Here is a 22,260-nt window from a genome sequence, read left to right as displayed (position 1 = left end):
TGACACCCTGACCTGTGCTCAATGGTGAAATCAAACCCTTGCAGGCAGATTGACCATCTCAGTAGCTTTGGTTTTTCCCCTTTCATTTGCATTAACCATCTCAAGGGTTGGTGGTCAGTCTGAATGACAAAAGTAGAACCATACAAGTATGGCCTAAACTTCTTCAGAGCCCACACGATAGCAAAGCATTCTCTTTTGATTGTTGCCCACTTTGTTTCAGGATCCTTCAGCTTGCGGCTGATGAAGCAAACGGGGTGCTCCCTACATTTCCCATCCAGTTGACTGAGTACGGCACCTATTCCTACATTAGAAGCATCTGTCTGCGCAATGAAAGTTTGGTGGTAATCAGGAGCTCTGAGTACTGGGGCTTGGCAAAGAGCCTTTTTCAGGTTTTCAAAAGCCTGATTGCACTCCTCGTTCCATCTAAACTTTTTAGGAAATTTTGGAGAGGAGATGACATTCAGAGGAGAAGCTATGGTCCCATAGTTCTCAATGAAATTCCTGTAATACCCAGTGAGACCTAAGAAGGCTCTCACTTGGGTCTGAGTAGTAGGTGTTGTCCAATTTTGCACAGCTTCAATCTTACTGAGCAAAGGCCTTATTTCTCCACCTCCTACCGCATGTCCAAGATAGACTACCTTACTCTGTCCAATTTGGCATTTACTCACCTTTATGGTCAGATTGGCTCGTCCAACAGCCTGCAAAACATCTCTTAGGTGGGTTACATGTTCCTCCCAGGAATTGCTGACCACTGCTATGTCATCCAAGTATGCCATGCAGAAGTCCTCCATCCCATTCAGAACCTTGTTTACCATCCGTTGAAATGTAGCAGGTGCCTTTTTCAATCCGAAAGGCATCACCTTAAACTGGTATAAAGCAACGGGGGTAGAAAATGCAGTTTTCTCCTTGGCATGGTCTGTCAGGGCTATTTGCCAATAGCCTGACGTCAAGTCAAATGTGCTGAGGAACTTGGCTGAACCAAGTTTATCCACCAACTCATCTGTTCTTGGCAAAGGGTGGGCATCAGTCTTGGTGACTACATTAAGAGCTCTATAATCCACGCAGAATCTAAGTTCTTTAGATCCTGCCTTTGGTACTAACACAACTAGGCTAGACCATGGACTAGTAGAGGGCTCTATTACCCCGAGATCAAGCATCTTGCTGACCTCACCTTTGATGTGGGTTTGTACATTTTCTGACATTCTGTATCCTCTGCTTTTGACTGGCAGACAGTCAGCAGTGAGTATGTCATGCTGGCCCCAAAGGGTCAAGCCCGGTGAAAGCGAGAACAGAGGGGCAAACTGATTTAACATAGATTTGCACTCTTCTTGTTGCTTGGGTGTCAGATTTGAAGAGAGATTCACTCCTTCAATTTTTTCGTCTAAAGGTAACCCTCTGAGGAGAACCGGAAGAGCTTCGCTCTCTTCTTCTTCCTCTGATGATGCTAGAAGCAACGCTCCTACATCAGGTCTCGAGACATACGCTTTGAGTCAGTTGGTGTGGAAGACTGTCGGAGCCTCTTTGGGATTTCCCAAGTCCACCAGATAGTTCACCTCTCCGAGTTTACCCACAACTCTGAAGGGTCCCATCCATTTGTCTTGCAAGGCCCTCTGCCTTGTTGGGATCATAACGAGAACTAGCTGGTCTTGAGCGAACTCAACCATGTTAGCCTTGTGATCATGCCAGTGCTTGACCAATGCTTGTCCAGCTTTCAAGTTATTACTTGCTTCCGTCATCATGTGCGACATTCTCCTTCGGAGACCTATCACGTAGTCAGTCACTCTGACTGGCTTGGGGGAAGGAGCACTCTCCAACCCCTCCTTAATCAGGGCCAATGGACCTCTGACGGGATGACCATAGAAAAACTCAAAGGGAGAATAACCTACTCCCTCCTGAGGGACTTCTCTATAAGCAAAGAGAAGGCATGGCTGTAGAAGGTACCACTTTCGTTTAAGGGGTTCTTCTAAAGCACCTATCATGCTCTTCATGGTTCGGTTGAACCTTTCTACCAACATATTGGTTTGTGGGTGATAAGCTGTTGAGAACTTGTAAGTAACTCCACAGGTTTTCCACATGGCTTTCTGTTAGGGTGAATTCTCTGTTTAGGCTGAATTTCCTAACCTAGTGAGTCCCCCAGCAGCTTTGCTGGATTACTGGAGTTTGATTTTTCCATCCTGTCAAGAATGAGACTCTTTTCTCCCACTCTTGGACATGAATGTGGCTAATTCCTTTGAATGTCAATGTGTTCTATGGGCTATGGGGTCTTTTACTCCATAGGGTCTGATATGTTTTGCTATGTGTGTTACACCGCACCCTCCGTGCCGTAACACCGGGGTGTCCTAGAGGACCCCCACCATAGACTCCATACCCTGGGACTGACTACTGTCTCCCAGGGCATGTAAAGTCAACATTGGCTTTACTAGACCTAAATTTACCAACAGAACTAGTACAAACCATCCTATTGTGGACGTACTGGTAGGGGTAATTTGATTACCCCTGGGTCTGTTGTTCGAGGGGGCACTGTCCCGTCCCCCCTCGTCGAATTTTGGCTGATGGCAGTGGAAACTACTTGTTATATTCGACCCCGAATATAACTCTATGGGATTCTTCCCATTGTTGGAGGTTAATACTTGTTCTCGTTAGTCTCTAACATACCCCCGGTTTATTTGTCTTAAACAAATCTATCGGTTGGTATTTTCTGCGAGAACTCGGTTTTTAAAATGGCGTCTGTGTTCGTCTCTGTAACTCCTAAACCAAAGGTTGAGCCCTTTCTTCCACTTTTGGCGGGCTTCTGCACAGAAGCCCTCCAAAGTGGTGCCATTCTGTCTGGGTACCACAGGGGGTGCGGGAGGGGGTTTAGGCACTCTGGACTGAGTTGCCTTGCCAACTCAAGGTGTGATTGGCCCAAATGGTGAGCCACCGAGCTCACCACTTAGCGTGTTTTGATTGACAGCTAGGCTGAATGAATGGGGGTTTTCTGTATAAAAGCAGGGCTTTTGGGACAGGATCTTCAGAAGTCGCCACAGGACCTAAGAATCCGACGAGGGTAAAGCTGAGCCGACCTGCAACGACGACACCTCCGGTGGATCCCTGCTGAACCGTCTCACCACTTCCCGACGACAGAGGAGATCTCCCCGCCGGAGAGTCTTCTTCCCCTGACTGGTGGGCACAACCAGTTCCCTTTGCTTTTTCTTCGCTTCCAGGACATAGTGGTCGAATTGCCCGTGCTGAGCACCCCGGCAACCGGATAGCCACTAGCCCATACCGCGACCAAAAGGTGGTGCCTTGTGACAGAGCACTCCGTGGCTGGTCTCTTCCCTGGTGGTGCAAGGATCTTCAACTTTCCTTCGACGACGAGATCATCTCTTCTCTTGGCAAAGCCCCGACTTGCATCCACCACCAGGAACAACTGCCCCCGCCGGAGCTGTCTCTCCACATACAAGGTACCGTGTCCGCCTGGCTTCCCTTGTGACGGGTAGTGTGAGGTGTCTTAATCCTCGCCTCTCCATTGGGTCGCCTCAAAGCTTTCTTAACTTTCTTTTCTGAACTGGTCCAATCTTTTGATAACAATTTGCGACAAAGACTCGAAGTGCATTTCCACTGTGATACTTTCTGGGACATATCACCTTGCCTCTCTCCGAGTGGGCCTGGCCTCTGAACTTTGCGATCTACAGTAGACCCTGCCTTGCGGGCCTTGCAATTGTTCGTAAAAGTGTTGGTACCGAGTTGATTTCATACCCTGCCTTTTCTCTCCCATCCTAACGAATACTAGAGTGCCATCTAGGTTAAAGCATTCACCTCTGTCTGCAAATAAGTGGTGCCGTTGAACCTAGACTTGTCGAACTATTGTTATGGGGATTGATTTACTTATAGTAATTGTAATTGAAGTTGTTTGCCGTATTAGTGCCAGAGTGTTTTTCATAGATGTGTTGTTATAAATAAATACCTATATATCTTTACACCCAAGCTCTGTTCCGTGTTTGCTTGTTCTATGGTGTAAATTGCCCTATTTTGTATACTCCACATACTGCCTAACTTTTCTTGAGAGAAGTCTGACTGCTCCGCCAGAGCTACCAGTTGAATCTGTGTGGTACAGACAGCTACCAAGTGGGTTTTCTGCCAACACCTGTAAGCCTAAATCTTTTGCAGTGGTTCGAGAGGGAACTGCACAGGTTTTCAGCTTAACACTGGTGGCAGCAGTGGGATTTGTATCGAGTATACAGTTTAGGGTGCTTTTCAGCACTTTAGGATAACTAACCACAAAGCTTAGCACTGAAAAGCAACTTTCAAAAACATGTCTACTATGGAAGTTTACAGTCAAGAGTCCTTGTCAGGTGAAAATACTGAGAGTTTGAGAGCTCTCTGTAGACATGAGAATCTTTCTGTAAGAGGCAAGAAAGTAGAACTGATAGCGAGATTGCCGGAAAACCAAAGTCTGGGTACTGGTTCAGAGGAGTCAACTTCTCCAGCAAATGTAGATAACAGTGATGGTATTGATCTGAATCAAAGTCTTGATAATGAAGAAGAGAAGAGGAAAGTGAACCTAATGAGGTTAGCCACGCTGAACCTCTGTCTGCCTTACCAACTGTACCTACAGGGCCCATACCAGGTCCCACATGGAACCCTGCTTATTTTGAACTTGAAAAAATGAAGCTCCAATTAGAATACAAACGATTTTTGGCTCAATCTGAAAGAAACCAAGAGCTAGAGTTCAGACGGATGAATACCCAGGCTGAGCAGAAGCAAGCTGAGTTAAGGCTCAGAGAAATAAAACGTAATCACGAGTTAGAGATGAAAAAGTTGTCTGTGGAAAATGCTTCTCTCTCCTCTGGTTCCTCTTTAAGCTCCAGTCCCAAAAGACCCCGGATGCCGAAGGAATTAGTGGGTATGTATGAACCAAGATTGGATGTTTTGGATTGGTTAAAACTGTTTGAGTACAATCATGGGCTCCAGGACATCACCGGGAATTAGTTACTTCCCTGGTTGTTCTCTAGGCTTCCCCCTTTTGCGACTGATGTGGTAATGGAGTTGCGGGAGGCGGATAAGAAGGATTACGAAAGTGTGAAACTAGCTTTGATAGCTAGATTCGGGAAGACCCCTTCCCAGTATCTTAAGCGGTTTAGAACCCTCAAAAAGCATGATGGTACCCCTTGGGCTACCTGGGTGAGTGAAGGGTTGAAAAACTTAGAGGGATGGATTAAGGGTTACAAAGTGAACACTTATGAGGCTATGAAGAATCTTTTTATGTTGGAGTCTATTTATGATGCCTGTTCTCCTGAGTTCAGACAGCACTTGGCTGACTCGAAGGAATTGGATTTCAGGAAGCTAGCTAAGACTGCTGACTTGTGGGTTGCCAACAGGGCTACTCGTAAGGATTCTGGGGAAATTCAGAAGAAGGATGAGGGAAGACAGCCTAAAAAAGACTCAAAAGAGAATTCTAATAACTCAAATTCCAAAGAGGGCCCCAAACAAAACCATAAGGGTAAACCACAAGGAAAACCACAGCAGAATAGTGTACCTTCTGGTGCCAAACCGGAGGGAGGCCAGAACAACCCACCATTCCAGAAAGCATTCGGTAAATGCTTTGTTTGTGGCTCGACTGACCATGTGAAAGGAGATCCCAGATGCAAAGGTAAACCTTCAGGGTCCAGCTTGTCTCCTTAGCCTTCGCTCCAGAGGAGGAAGTCCAAATGGCAAGTGGAAACTTTCTACTACTGGCTGATGAACCCACTGGAGTCTCAGCCAGTGTTTCTTTAGTGTCTCTGGGTTTGTGGGAACAACAGAATTTAGATGTCTATAATTCTATCCCAATTAATACTAAAGAGTATTATAAGGACAGTGTCCAGATGAATGGTCAGGAGACTCCTGCCATTAGGGACACTGGGGCCAGCATACCTGTGGTGGATAAATCTTTTTTTCAGGCTGAGGATGTTGCTAATGCACCCAAACGCCTCACCAAGTTAGCTGGAGACCCTGTGCAGATGCTTCCCCAATTACCAGTTCTCATCCAGTGTAACGACATTACTGTAAAGATACCTGTCAGCATACAAAGTGAGGTACCAGGACGAGTTCTGTTGGGTAACGATTTAAAAACTCTTGGAGTTGTGTCTCATACCCCCAGACCTCCTAGTAAATGGTTACAGGAGCTAACCAGACCTGCAAGGGAGAGAACTATGAGCGGCAATCCCCAGGAGATGATGAAGAAAGATATCACTCCTACTCCACTGGAATTGTCAGCTGCTGTCTCAAACAAATCAGAAGCGAAAGGGAAACCTAAGACTTCTATCCCAAAACCAACAGCCAGCATTCCAGTGCAGCCAACAAGGACTTCCCCACGGTTGTTCAAAGTTACACCCGTAACTCCCCCTCCAGCTGAGGCTGAGAGGATGGTACAACCCTGTGTGGTAGAATTAGACTCTGAGGAAGAGCTAATAGAATGCCAGGAACTCATTGGAGATCTGGATCCGGTTGACCATCCTGAGCTGCAGTCTTTACTGGCAGAAGGTGGACCCAACAGGGCAGACTTCAGTAAGGGACAGAGGGAATGTCCAACTCTGGAAGGTCTTCGCCACCAGGCAGAAGCCCAGGCTGAAGGGCAAGAGGCTGGGAAATACAGGTTGCACTGGGAAGATGGCCTCTTCTACAGTGAACCGACCGAGTCTGCACCTGGAGACTACAAACGACTTGTAGTACCCCAAGAGAACAGACAACAGTTCTTGCAGTTAGCCCACAAGATTCCTTTGGCTGGTCACTTGAGTTTCAAGAAGACTAAGGAAAGGCTCTCTCTCTACTTTTATTGGCCGAAGATGGGGGCCGAAGTAGAAAAACACTGCAGGAGCTGCCACACCTGCCAGACCTCTGGTAAGGTTGGCTCCAAGCATGTGGCACCTTTAGTGCCTCTCCCAGTTGTGGGAGTCCCATTTGAGAGAGTAGGGATTGACATTGTTGGTCCCCTTGATCCTCCAACCTCCTCAGGCAACAGGTTTATACTTGTTGTAGTAGACCATGCTACTAGGTATCCTGAGGCAATTCCTATGAGGACTGTTACAGCTCTGGCTGTGGCTAAGGCCCTCCTTGGTATTTTTACCAGGGTCGGGTTTCCTAAGGAAGTAATCTCTGACAGGGGGTCAAACTTTATGTCCCACTACATGAAAGCCATGTGGAAAACCTGTGGAGTTACTTACAAGTTGTGCAAAGGGGTAGATCAGTAGAAGCACTCCCTGGTATTCTAAAATTAGAGATTGATTTATTCAATAATGTGTAGAAGTATACATATTTTTTTGAGGTGCGGGGGAGGAAACGTGAACCTGGCACAGGATCACAATAACGATATAAGTAGAAACAAAAGACGAGGATCCAAAATTAGGAATCCTCCCGTCCCCTGCACTCTATCATAAGTCCATCAATTGATGGTTCAGCAATTTTAAATGCATTTGTTGTAGTTAATTAATAATATTCTGATCAAGATAGTAGTAAGACTGAACACTCAGTGATTTTGTAAAAAAACCCAAAAACAGGGGGAGGTTTTTAATTAATGTCACAGTAAATTCACCATACAGATTTGAAGTGAAAAAGCTAAAATGACTGTCTACAAAAAAACATGAAAACAGTAAACAATGATAGTCCATTTATACAATTCGTGGCTGACGCGTTTCGGGATATTCATCCCTTCTTCTTGAGCCTATTGGGTTTGGACTGCAAAACCTAAACAGACATGAAAAACAACATTTAAACAAACATAATATACGCATGTAAAGTGCTAAACATAGTGGTCCTTATTGAACCCACATCGAATTCACATATATAGGTATATCCTAACTGGAGTAGTTCAAATGTAACTATATGAGGTATTCATAAACGTTACTCCCCAATAAGGGGTACCCACTGTGGCCAGTGCACCAGGAACAAATCCATGTTCTATATCAGGAAATAATCAAAGGAATAGAGGTGATTACCCATCTGTGAGAAACATCTCCAAGGAGTGTGTGCCAAAAAAGTAGAGTTGCGGCATACCTTAAGTATAGTGGAGGTGAGGCGTAAGAAAACCCTCAAAGTTTGGTGAACTCGTGTTTCTCAGTTCTACCCGCCAGGCGGTGGAGAAAACCCTCGTCTCAGGCGTGCAAGATGCCTATACAAGAGACATAAAAAAAGCGGTTCTAAGAGTTTGGATATTCATTACACATGTAATTGGTCAAAAACAATTATTATATTTAAAGTTTGTTCACAGAAAACGCTAACAACAAAGAAATAAAGGGACAACAGTCCCTTATGAATAGAGATGAGCAGAAATGAATTAGGTCCATAAGTGCATAACGGGCGTGAAAAAACAATGGAAGCATATGTAGAGCTCTCGCTTACCTTACAATCTGCAAGTTAAAACGGGAGTTACACGTGCGGATGCACTGCTTGCCCGGAAATATTCATATGTCCCAAAATATCCTCGGGAACCAAAATCTAAAGTGCTCGGCTGTAAACATGAAAGAAGCAAACAATTCAGAATGCTCCCCAGTGGAAAGAGGGGATCTAATGGATCGTAGTTTGAAATAGGTAAGGCGCCATTCATATCCTGTTGTATTTACCTCTGCCAAGTAGTTTCAATGAAGCTATACGATCGCGTGTGAAAGCAGAAGAAGCTTCTGGTGCTCAATGTAACTAAAATACGAGCGCCTCCCGATCGGGGGGATAAGATGCTCGTGTGGACTGTGGAGGGTTTCAGCGTCTCCCTGGCAACGATCTACACAGACACCAGCCCATCCAGAACCGAGTGTGTGTGTGGGGAAGATAAAAAAAGGACTAAGTAAAATCTTCATGTGCACCATAGCTGAAATGCTGGTGTTAAAATGAGCGCCATTGTGGAAAGTGTATTGCACAACGGAAAAGAGCATGCTGTTGGATTACAACAAGCAATAATCCACATTGTAAGATTGGACAGTATGTTCGGGATGAGTCTCATAGAGAATTCTAATTATTTTAGTTGTCAAAGGACTCCAGATAAATTATTTTACGTATAATCTAGGTTAAATGAATATACGTGCTGAGTACTATGGCCACAGTGGGAAACCTCCCAAGTGGGAGCTCTAGTGTATGTTAAATAAACCTAAATACAGGACATGTTATATGTTATAAAAACTAAAAAGTGCACTGGTGTAACCATGGAAACGCCCCCAATGGAGCAGCAGGAATACCAACTCCCTATCAATGCGTTAAAAGGCAGAAGCAATGCATTCTAGGACATAAGAAATTAAACAGTGGGCCGGTCGACATGTCCCGGACTCATATGGTTTTAACAGTTGTTCCACTGTGGAAGACAGAAATCACACTCAATAAGTACATTAGAGTGGATTCCATTATAGTTAAATTCAGTCAAAACCATTAAAGAAACAGAAAGGAATTTCGAAAGAATGTGAACAAGGTAAACTGTCTTTACTCACACACAGTATAGACAAGAGAGGACAGTGAAGGAAGATATCTTAAAACGCTACAGTGTGTTAGCACCATTGTTCTATAGGAGAGCATGGAGCAAGGTCAAGTTCAGATAAAACACCTCAGGGAAAATTCCTCATTGAGCCCTTGTGGGTTAAGTGTGTCTAGCTGGTGTATCCAAAACTTCTCCCTGCGGGAGAGGATGGATTGGTAGTCCCCAACCCTATGTGGCTTCTTGACGACCTCCAGAACTTGAAACTTGATCTGGGCAACCGTGTGATGATGTTCCAAAAAATGTCTTGCCAATGGGGATTTTGTGTTTTTGCACCTAATGTTGGATTTATGTTCGGTTATCCTCTCCTTAACCGCTCTTGTGGTCTGGCCCACATACAGTTTGCCACAAGGACATTTGATTGTATAGATAACTCCTGTCGACATACAGGTCGCAAAGTCTCTGAATTTGAATTTCTTGCCCGTAAGGGGATGTGATATGCTTTCACCCTTAATCACGTTGTTACAATGGGAACACCCCAAGCATGGGAATGTGCCTTTTTTCCTTGTTTGTAGAAGCATTTGTCTATCTTTGGGAGGTTTTTCCGCTCTCACAAGTTTATCCCTCAGGTTCTGGCCTCTTTTAAAGGCCATCATTGGGTATTTGGGGAATAGCTTTTCCAGTAGTGGATCATTATGTAGAATGCTCCAATGTTTCTTAATGGCTCTACCGACTTGAAAGCTTTGACGGGAGTATTTGGAGATGTAAAGTAGTGGAGTATCCTTGTTTTTAATTTTAGGTGTGAGAAGTTGTTCCTTACTTATGTTAGAGGATCTCTCTTTTGCTTCTTCCAAAATGGGTTGTGGGTATCCCCTCTTTTCAAATTTGTCCAATAGCTTAGTGCATTCCACATCCAGCCCCGCTGGGTCAGAGACAATTCTCTTCAGTCTAAGAATTTGGCTGTATGGTAAACTGCTTAGCATTGACTTCGGATGAAAACTCGAAAAGTGCAATAAGTTATTGACGTCCGTCGGTTTATGGTAGACGTTCATGGCAATTACATTATTCTTGATCTCCAGGCTGACATCTAGGAAATGTAGGGATGGAGTACCTACCTCCATCGTGAATTTGATGATCGTCATGTATAGATTTGAGAACAGGTATGTCTTGGAAAATGACGATTGGTCAAGCAGGATATTAGTACTGAAGCGCTACATTGACGATATTTTTGGAATTTGGTGTGGCACCCATGATGAACTGACTACTTTCTTCAACCTCTTAAACTCAGTACATCGGAGCATCAAATTCACGATGGAGGTAGGTACTCCATCCCTACATTTCCTAGATGTCAGCCTGGAGATCAAGAATAATGTAATTGCCACGAACGTCTACCATAAACCGACGGACGTCAATAACTTATTGCACTTTTCGAGTTTTCATCTGAAGTCAATGCTAAGCAGTTTACCATACAGCCAAATTCTTAGACTGAAGAGAATTGTCTCTGACCCAGCGGGGCTGGATGTGGAATGCACTAAGCTATTGGACAAATTTGAAAAGAGGGGATACCCACAACCCATTTTGGAAGAAGCAAAAGAGAGATCCTCTAACATAAGTAAGGAACAACTTCTCACACCTAAAATTAAAAACAAGGATACTCCACTACTTTACATCTCCAAATACTCCCGTCAAAGCTTTCAAGTCGGTAGAGCCATTAAGAAACATTGGCGCATTCTACATAATGATCCACTACTGGAAAAGCTATTCCCCAAATACCCAATGATGGCCTTTAAAAGAGGCCAGAACCTGAGGGATAAACTTGTGAGAGCGGAAAAACCTCCCAAAGATAGACAAATGCTTCTACAAACAAGGAAAAAAGGCACATTCCCATGCTTGGGGTGTTCCCATTGTAACAACGTGATTAAGGGTGAAAGCATATCACATCCCCTTACGGGCAAGAAATTCAAATTCAGAGACTTCGCGACCTGTATGTCGACAGGAGTTATCTATAGAATCAAATGTCCTTGTGGCAAACTGTATGTGGGCCAGACCACAAGAGCGGTCAAGGAGAGGATAACCGAACATAAATCCAACATTAGGTGCAAAAACACAAAATCCACATTGGCAAGACATTTTTTGGAACATCATCACACGGTTGCCCAGATCAAGTTTCAAGTTCTGGAGGTCGTCAAGAAGTCACATAGGGGTGGGGACTACCAATCCATCCTCTCCCGCAGGGAGAAGTTTTGGATACAATAGCTAGACACACTTAACCCACAAGGGCTCAATGAGGAATTTTCCCTGAGGTGTTTTATCTGAACTTGACCTTGCTCCATGCTCTCCTATAGAACAATGGTGCTAACACACTGTAGCGTTTTAAGATATCTTCTTTCACTGTCCTCTCTGGTCTATACTGTGTGTTAGTAATGACAGTTTTCCTTGTTCACACTCTTTCGAAATTCCTTTCTGTTTCTTTAATGGTTTTACTGAATTTAACTATAATGGAATCCACTCTAATGTACTTATTGAGTGTGATTTCTGTCTTCCACAGTGGAACAACTGTTAAAACCATATGAGTCCGGGACATGTCGACCGGCCCACTGTTTAATTTCTTATGTCCTAGAATGCGTTGCTTCTGCCTTTTAACGCATTGATAGGGAGTTGGTATTCATGCTGCTCCATTGGGGGCGTTTCCATGGTTACACCAGTGCACTTTTTAGTTTTTATAACATATAACATGTCCTGTATTTAGGTTTATTTAACATACACTAGAGCTCCCACTTGGGAGGTTTCCCACTGTGGCCATAGTACTCAGCACGTATATTCATTTAACCTAGATTATACGTAAAATAATTTATCTGGGGTCCTTTGACAACTAACATAATTAGAATTCTCTATGAGACTCATCCCGAACATACTGTCCAATCTTAGAATGTGGATTATTGCTTGTTGTAATCCAACAGCATGCTCTTTCCCGTTGTGCAATACACTTTCCACAATGGCGCTCATTTTAACACCAGCATTTCAGCTATGGTGCACATGAAGATTTTACTTAGTCCTTTTTTTATCTTCCCCACACACACACTCGGTTCTGGATGGGCTGGTGTCTGTGTAGATCGTTGCCAGGGAGACGCTGAGACCCTCCACAGTCCACACGAGCATCTTATCCCCCCGATCGGGAGGCGCTCGTATTTTAGTTACATTGAGCAACAGAAGCGGCTTCTGCTTTCACACGCGATCGTATAGCTTCATTGAAACTACTTGGCAGAGGTAAATACAACAGGATATCAATGGCGCCTTACCTATTTCAAACTACGATCCATTAGATCCCCTCTTTCCACTGGGGAGCATTCTGAATTGTTTGCTTCTTTCATGTTTACAGCCGAGCACTTTAGATTTTGGTTCCCGAGGATATTTTGGGACATATGAATATTTCCGGGCAAGCAGTGCATCCGCACGTGTAACTCCCGTTTTAACTTGCAGATTGTAAGGTAAGCGAGAGCTCTACATATGCTTCCATTGTTTTTTCACGCCCGTTATGCACTTATGGACCTAATTCATTTCTGCTCATCTCTATTCATAAGGGACTGTTGTCCCTTTATTTCTTTGTTGTTAGCGTTTTCTGTGAACAAACTTTAAATATAATAATTGTTTTTGACCAATTACATGTGTAATGAATATCCAAACTCTTAGAACCGCTTTATTTATGTCTCTTGTATAGGCATCTTGCACGCCTGAGACGAGGGTTTTCTCCACCGCCTGGCGGGTAGAACTGAGAAACACGAGTTCACCAAACTTTGAGGGTTTTCTTACGCCTCACCTCCACTATACTTAAGGTATGCCGCAACTCTACTTTTATGGCACACACTCCTTGGAGATGTTTCTCACAGATGGGTAATCACCTCTATTCCTTTGATTATTTCCTGATATAGAACATGGATTTGTTCCTGGTGCACTGGCCACAGTGGGTACCCCTTATTGGGGAGTAACGTTTATGAATATCTCAGATAGTTACATTTGAACTACTCCAGTTAGGATATACCTATATATGTGAATTCGATGTGGGTTCAATAAGGACCACTGTGTTTAGCACTTTACATGCGTATATTATGTTTGTTTAAATGTTGTTTTTCATGTCTGTTTAGGTTTTGCAGTCCAAACCCAATAGGCTCAAGAAGAAGGGATGAATATCCCGAAACGCGTCAGCCACGAATTGTATAAATGGACTATCATTGTTTACTGTTTTCATGTTTTTTTGTAGACAGTCATTTTGGCTTTTTCACTTCAAATCTGTATGGTGAATTTACTGTGACATTAATTAAAAACCTCCCCCTGTTTTTGGTTTTTTTTACAAAATCACTGAGTGTTCAGTCTTACTACTAACTTGATCAGAATATTATTAATTAACTACAACAAATGCATTTAAAATTGCTGAACCATCAATTGATGGACTTATGATAGAGTGCAGGGGACGGGAGGGTTCCTAATTTTGGATCCTCGTCTTTTGTTTCTACTTATAGAGTTACTTACAAGTTCTCAACAGTTTATCACCCACAAACCAATGAGTTGGTAGAAAGGTTCAACCGAACCATGAAGAGCATGATAGGTGCTTTAGAAGAACCCCTTAAACGAAAGTGGTACCTTCTAGAGCCATGCCTTCTCTTTGCTTATAGAGAAGTCCCTCAGGAGGGAGTAGGTTATTCTCCCTTTGAGTTTCTCTATGTTCATCCCGTCAGAGGTCCATTGGCCCTGATTAAGGAGGGGTTTGAGAGTGCTCCTTCCCCCAAGCCAGTCAGAGTGACTGACTACGTGATAGGTCTCCGGAGGAGAATGTCGCACATGATGACGGAAGCAAGTAATAACTTGAAAGCTGGACAAGTGTTGGTCAAGCACTGGCATGATCAAAAGGCTAACATGGTTGAGTTCACTCAAGACCAGCTAGTTCTCGTTATGATCCCAACAAGGCAGAGGGCCTTGCAAGACAAATGGATCGGACCCTTCAGAGTTGTGGGTAAACTCGGAGAGGTCAACTATCTGGTGGACTTGGGCAATCCCAAGGAGGCTCCGACAGTCTTCCACACCAACCGACTCAAAGCGTATGTCTCGAGACCTGATGTAGGAGCGTTGCTTCTAGCATCATCAGAGGAAGAAGAAGAGAGCGAAGCTCTTCCGGATCTCCTCAGAGGCTTACCTTTAGGTGAAAAAATTGAAGGAGTGAATCTCTCTTCAAATCTGACACCCGAGCAACAAGAAGAGTGCAAATCTATGTTAAATCAGTTTGCCCCTCTGTTCTCGTTTTCACCAGGCTTGACCCCTTGGGGCCAGCATGACATACTCACTGCTGACTGTCTGCCAGTCAAAAGCAGAGGATACAGAATGTCAGAAAATGTACGAACCCACATCAAAGGTGAGGTCAGCAAGATGCTTGATCTCGGGGTAATAGAGCCCTCTACTAGTCCATGGTCTAGCCCAGTTGTGTTAGTACCAAAGGCAGGATCTAAAGAACTTAGATTCTGCGTGGATTATAGAGCTCTTAATGCAGTTACCAAGACTGATGCCCACCCTTTGCCAAGAACAGATGAGTTGGTGGATAAACTTGGTTCAGCCAAGTTCCTCAGCACATTTGACTTGACGTCAGGCTATTGGCAAATAGCCCTGACAGACCATGCCAAGGAGAAAACTGCATTTTCTACCCCCGTTGGTTTATACCAGTTTAAGGTGATGCCTTTCGGATTGAAAAAGGCACCTGCTACATTTCAACGGATGGTAAACCAGGTTCTGAATGGGATGGAGGACTTCTGCATGGCATACTTGGATGACATAGCAGTGTTCAGCAATTCCTGGGAGGAACATGTAACCCACCTAAGAGATGTTTTGCAGGCTCTTGGACGAGCCAATCTGACCATAAAGGCGAGTAAATGCCAAATTGGACAGAGTAAGGTAGTCTATCTTGGACATGAGGTAGGAGGTGGCGAAATAAGGCCTTTGCTCAGTAAAATTGAAGCTGTGCAAAATTGGACAACACCTACTACTCAGACCCAAGTGAGAGCCTTCTGAGGTCTCACTGGGTATTACAGGAATTTCATTGAGAACTATGGGACCATAGCTTCTCCTCTGAATGTCATCTCCTCTCCATAATTTCCTAAAAAGTTTAGATGGAAGAGGAGTGCAATCAGGCTTTTGAAAACCTGTAAAAGGCTCTTTGCCAAGCCCCAGTACTCAGAGCTCCTGATTACCACCAAACTTTCATTGTGCAGACAGATGCTTCTAATGTAGGAATAGGTGCCGTACTCAGTCAACTGGATGGGAAAGGTAGGGAGCACCCCAGGGCATGTAAAGTCACCATTGGCTTTGATAGACCTAAATTTACTAACAGAACTAGTACAAACCATCCTATTGTGGACGTTCTAGTAGGGGTAATTCGATTACCCCTGGGTCTGTTATTCGAGGGGGCACTGTCCCGTCCCCTCTCGTCGAGTTTTGGCTGGTGGTAGTGGAAACTACTTGTTATATTCGACCCCGAATACAACTCTATGGGATTCTTCCCATTGTTGGAGGCTAATATTTTTTTTTTCCGTTAGTCTCTAACATACCGCCAATTTATTTGTCTTAAATAAATCTACCGGTCAGTATTTTCTGCCAGAACTCAGTTTTTAAAATGGCGTCTGTGTTCACCTCTGTAACTCCGAACCAAAGGTTGAGCCCTTTGTTCCACTTTTGGCGGGCTTCTACACAGAAGCCCTCCAGAGTGGTGCCATTCTGTCTGGGTACCACATGGGGTGTGGGAGGGGGTTTAGGCACCCTGGACTGAGTTGCCTTGCCAACTCAAGTCGCACTCTGGTGTGATTGGCCCAAGTGGTGAGCCACCCCGCTCACCACTTAGCGTGTTTTGATTGACAGCTAGGCTGAATGAATGGGGGTTTGCTGCATAAAAGCAGGGCTTTTGGGACTGGATTCAGAAGTCGCCACAGGACCTAAGAATCCGATGAGGGTAAAGCTGAGCCGACCTGCAACGACGACACCTCCGGCAGAGCCCTGCTGAACCGACTCACCACTTCCCAACGACAGAGGAGATCTCCCCACTGGAGAGTCTTCTCCCCCTGACTGGTGGGAACAACCAGTCCCTTTGCTTTTTCTTTGCTTCCAGGGCGTAGTGGTCGAATTGCCCGGGCTGAGCACCCCGGCAACCGGATAGCCACTAGCCCATACGTGACCAAAAGGTGGTGCCTTGTGACAGAGCACTCCGCGGCTGGTCTCTGCCCTGGTGGTGCAACGATCTTCAACTTTCCTTCGACGATGAGATCATCTCATCTCTTGGCAAATCCCCGACTTGCATCCACCACCAGGAACAACTGCCCGCACCGGAGCTGTCTCTGCATTTACAAGGTACCGTGTCCACCTGGCTTCCCTTGTGACGGTTAGCGTGAGGTGTCTTAAATCCTTACCTTTCCATTGGGTCACCTCAGACCTTCTTAACTTTTTGTTCTAAACTGGTCCAACCTTTCTGTGACAATTTGCTACAAAGACTCGAAGTGCGTTTCCACTGTGATACTTGTTGGGACATATCGCCTTGCCTCTCTCCGAGTGGGCCCAGCCTCTGAACTTTGTAATCCACAGTAGACCCTGACTTGCGGGCCTTGCATTTGCTTCGTAAAAGTGTTGGTACTGAGTTGGTTTCATACCCTGCCTTTTCTCTCCTGTTCTAACGAATATTAGAGTGCCATCTAGGTTAAAGCATTCACCTCTGTCTGCAAATAAGTGGTGCCGTTGAACCTAGACTTGTCGAAATATTGTTAGGGGATTGATATACTTATAGTAATTGTAATTGAAGTTGTTTGCCGTATTAGTGCCAGAGTGTTTTCATAGATGTGTCATTAAAATAAATAATTATATATCTTTACACCCAAGCTCTGTTCCGTGTCTGCTTGTTCTACTGTGTAAATTGCCCTATCTTATATACTCCACATACTGCCTAACTCTTCTTGAGGGAAGTCTGACTGCTCAGCCACAGCTACCAGGTGAACCTGTGTGGTACAGACTGCTACCAAGTGGGTTTACTGCCAAACACCTGTAGGCCTAAATCTTTTGCAGTGGTCCCAGAGGGAACTGCACAGTTTTCTGCTTAACAATACCAACAGTTCATTTTTTGATAGACTAAACAGAGATGATTCTAAACAACTGCAATATATAAGATGTTTCAAGGGGGAGCTAGGAATGTGAATTGAAGCCAACTCCATCATTAAAATTAATTTGAAGTTGCCTTATCTCCATAAACTGATGGGGTAGGGGGATCAATCTCTTCACTGGCAAGCAAAATTGTGATTTTTTGGAATGCCTTGCTTGTGAGTATGTCATGGCCGATAAGCTGTGCCTCTTTTCACAGGATACTCATTGTCCAGAGTTTGTTGTGCTTTGTTTCTCTCTCAGACTGAGACTGAAGAGTGACATGTTCACAACATATTGGGCCTCATTACGAGTTTGGAGGCAGCCATGCCCTTAATAAGGGCATGGCTGCCTCCAAACTTGGGTCCGGGTCCGTGGTCCCTGAATGGGGAAGTACTGGGCCATTCCGACTTTGGAGGGCCCAGTATTTCCCCATTCAGGGAACCTGGACCCGGACAATGCCCATTCGCATTTGAGCCCCCATAGGGCTCAATGGGAATGGGGAGCATGCTAACAACGGGCCCGTTAATGACGGGCCCATTGTTTGTGTGCTGGTCCCCTCGCGGGACCAGCAAAGGATGCCTGGTCTGAGCAGATGTCCAGAGCAGGTTCCGCGAGGGAACCTTGTAACGAGGCAGTATGGGGTTAACGGCGCCAGCATCTTTACCAGCCCCATTAACACCTTACCGCCTCAGTTGTAATGAGTCCCATTGTCCTTTACTGCTTTGCTCAGATTTTGATACCTGATGGCGGGGTTAAGCCCCATTTCTCCAATGGTCGTTGCACCACTGAATGTTTCAATGATCTGCTGATGAATGTTTACCCCACTGACATTTACAGCAGCATCAGCAATGATGTAAGTCCTCTTTCTGCACTTTTCAAAAAGGTTTTGCTGAAAAGCTATGAAGGACCCGGTCTCACAAGCAGTTGCTCTACGGAAGCCAAGCATTTCAAGCCATGATTGTCTTAATGTGTGCTTTAAGAACAAAACTTTTGTGGTGTTCCTTATTTATATGATTAATTAAAGGGTTATTCCAGAAGGTAGCCATACAAACAAGGTTTCTACTGTCAGTGGGCCTCATTACGAGGAAGGAGGTAGAGGGTTAACGGCGCTGGTAGAGCTGCCCGCGCTGTTAACCCTGAACCACCTCATTATGAGGTCTGCTCGGGGGTCCCGCTAAGGACGTGTGGTAAAACCAGGCATACTTTGGGCCCGTTGTTACCATCCTCCCCATTCCCATTGAGCCCTATGGGGGCTCAAATGGGAATGGGGATGTAACGGTTCCGGGTCCCAGGAAAGTGAATTACCGGCCCTCCAAGGTCGGAATGGCCGGGTAATTCCTGGTTAGGACAGTTTTTCTGAGGTCCAACTAAGGGCTTAGTAAAACCATTCAACTGAGGCAGTACAAGACTCTACTCTTAGTATAAGACTGTACCACCTGAGTACATGGTAGCATAGACAGAGCAGCCAGGCTTATTTTAGGAGGGAGAGAGGGCAGTAGATACAGTACAAGTGAAATTGTAATACAAAGGATACAAAGAAACACTGAAACACTACGTATTGTAAAAATAAAGGATTCATTTAAATACAGGTAGGCCCAGATAAATCTAGTGGTTAAGAAAGTACTAACACATTATATAAAATCACAATATAAAAACACATTACTATACTTGAAATCCACAGACACAAGTATGAACCTTATTTGGAACACCTAACAGTAGTTCTAGGGAAGTCAAACCCTTGTTATACACATATAGGTCAAGACTATTCTTTGGGAGTAAAAGACCAATGGTTACTTTTAGATTACATTCAGTAACACAAGGGCAGTAGGCCCTTTCAGTTGTACAGTGACCCTTGGAACAAATCACATAAAGAGTCAACTGAACCATATACTTTAGTTGAATAGTGAAACACTTTTGTCATAACAAACAGTTATACCAGGTGAGTAAAACCTAAGGATGTAATTTACAATTACAGATGCTTTTGAAATCAGGGAACCCCAGATTGTGGTAAGCAATAACTCTGGTAACTTATTTGGGATGGTACACAGCTAACACACGGTAAGTAAAACCCACATACTTTAACTTCACAATGAAGGGAAAAGTAAAACCCAATGTCACACTTTACTGAATAGTTATTCTAGGTAGGCAACAACCTAATTTAGACTTATTAAGGGCAGGCTAGCAGCAAGTCAGGGGAAGCAAGACCCAGTTGGGGGACACTCATACAGTTATCATAACAGGACTAACCTGATGATACCAACAGTTGGAGGACACTCATACAATTACCCTACAGGAATAATCTGGTGAAACCAACACATTACTTTTGCAAAGAGGCACAACCTAATCACAGGAGAGTAAAACACCTTCACATCTACTTTCTATTAGACTGGCAAAACCGCGGCTAAGGAATAAACAATGTTAACCATACTTTTAAGAATAGTGCATTACACATTCAAGATCAGTAAGAACTTTTGTAACTGGTCACTCTTAGAATTACAGTTACCAACCAACTCTTTACAAGTAAGTAAAACACTTGATTTCTTTTCTAGGCAGAAGTCCCAATCCCTTCAAAGTATTTCCCTTATTCTTGAAGCATGAGTTTCTCAGTGGCAGAAGGGGGGTTCACTAGAACTAGTGACCAACAGGCAATTTTAGAATAAGTTCTTTAGTAGCATAGGTCAGAGTTTCCTTAGGAAAATTGGCAAACAGGTGAGTACTTTAGTTTAGAGTTAGAAGAGGGTCCAGGGGCTTCACAGAAGACACCCCAGCAGGATTCTAGCAGTGGGACTGGCTGCACTGGACGAAGGACCTCCCAATCACAGAAAACACCCCAGGACTACACAAAATCCCAAAAGGCTTAAGTTAATTATATACCCAAGCCAACACAGTACCTCAGCAATGAAGAAGAGATTGCAGAAGGAGAACTTCAGGGACTGCAGCCACATACCCGGTCAGTGGATTCCTTGTCTTGGAGACTGAACACAAGACCTCAGAAGGGACTTTGCAGCAGGGATTGATGAAGAAAGCTCTAGGCAAGATTTCTCTCATGGCTGAATGCAGTTCTGCAGATGTTGGTGCCTTTTCAAGGAGCACAGAAGAAGACAGAAAATCGTGGTTGAATTCTCATTGTTTTAAAGGTCCAGCACTGTTGTGAGGGGACTTTTCAGACTCATTTCATTTCTCTGGAGATGCACTAAGACGCCCACGAAGTTTCAGCAAGATTCGGAATTCAGAAGACCGTGTGCCGCACAGTGGCTGGAGGTCCTAAGGTATTTGGGTTTTGCAAGAACGCGAGGTCGCAGCAACCCGTTGGATGGCTCAAAATGCAGGGCTTCTTGAGTCTAGTTGGTCTCACCAGGCTCTGAGTTCAGGTCTTTGTTTTCAGAGTCCCCAGGTCGATTGGAAGGAAGGGCTATAGCAGGCTCTCCCGGTCTTGGACCAGCCTCCGCTGGCCATTATTATTTTAACCACTTCAACACAGAAGTGACAATCATTTGTCTACATGACTGTATGAAAAGAATCAGATTTCAAATACAATATTCTACAGCAGGGTAACTAAGAGGTTTTGTTTGGTATGAAGTAATATTGTACACACCTCCAGTTCATCCTTTACAAACATAAGGAGTTTCTGCACATTGTATATGCAGATATGTGAAAAGTTGAATCTGAACACTGTTAACCTCTTCTTGTGTTTAAATACACCATTCTAGACCAGTTTTTGACTCAATTATGTATTGTTAAAATCATGGTGCTCTACTGTGTTTTCTATGTTTTCCTCTTCACCTAAACATTTGATTCTAATTGAATGCTTGTTTTAACAAAACCTATAAGAAAAAGCCACTTAAGAAATAAAAAAGGCTACCATAAAAACCAAACATTGCTAATGGTTGTTTTCTCACCTCATGATATGGATCTTTGTACCTTTACATGGGGCACCCAGGAAGGTTAAGTCATTCAGTGCTCTAAATCGCTTGCAGCATTACATTTTGGGAGGACAGGACCACCCAATGTATACATATTCGGGTTACACAGCAGGCTCTCCGGTCGCTGGAAATCGCCTCTGCCGCTTTTCTTTCGTCATCCTCTTCCTTTTCAGTTCTAGTGTTCGACATAACTTCAGCTTCCATGTTTCCCATATTTATCAGGAACTACAGCACAACCTCTGCATTCTTTCCCCACATTTTACAAGAAAGGGGCATCTGGTTGTCCAATCAGTACAGCCAACCCCCCACTGGGATTTGTCCCATTTGAAGCAAGGCGTAAAACGAAGGATGGGGAAGTTTTGGACTCCTCCCCCACTTCCTGTGCTTACAGACTGACTGGAGCCTGGGCGGGGTGTCCAGGGGACTCCCGCCAAAGACAAAACTCACACAAAGGAATTTCCTGACCTGGATTTCAGGGGAAAAAACAAGAAATTACAAAAAACACTAAAATGGCAGAAAACGAAGGCAGGGCCATTTTGGTAAAATGAGCACCCATAGGTGCCTTTGCTGCAGCTGTGATCACAGCCCGCGGTAAAGGTGCACCTAATTAGTAAAACGGTATCACTGCCACCAGCCATTAAAGAAAAGCTTGTCACTGTAACAGAATTGTTACCGTTTTAGTGTGAAAGGGGATACATTGTATCTCCCCAGCACTCCACTTAAGGTGGGATGTGCTGGTTTCACAGAATAAAATGTAAA

This window comes from Ambystoma mexicanum, chromosome 5p (genome assembly GCF_040938575.1).
Source record: "Ambystoma mexicanum isolate Mex_15411 chromosome 5p, UKY_AmexF1_1, whole genome shotgun sequence".
In the NCBI taxonomy this organism is placed as follows: domain Eukaryota; kingdom Metazoa; phylum Chordata; class Amphibia; order Caudata; family Ambystomatidae; genus Ambystoma; species Ambystoma mexicanum.
This window is presented reverse-complemented; position numbering follows the sequence as displayed.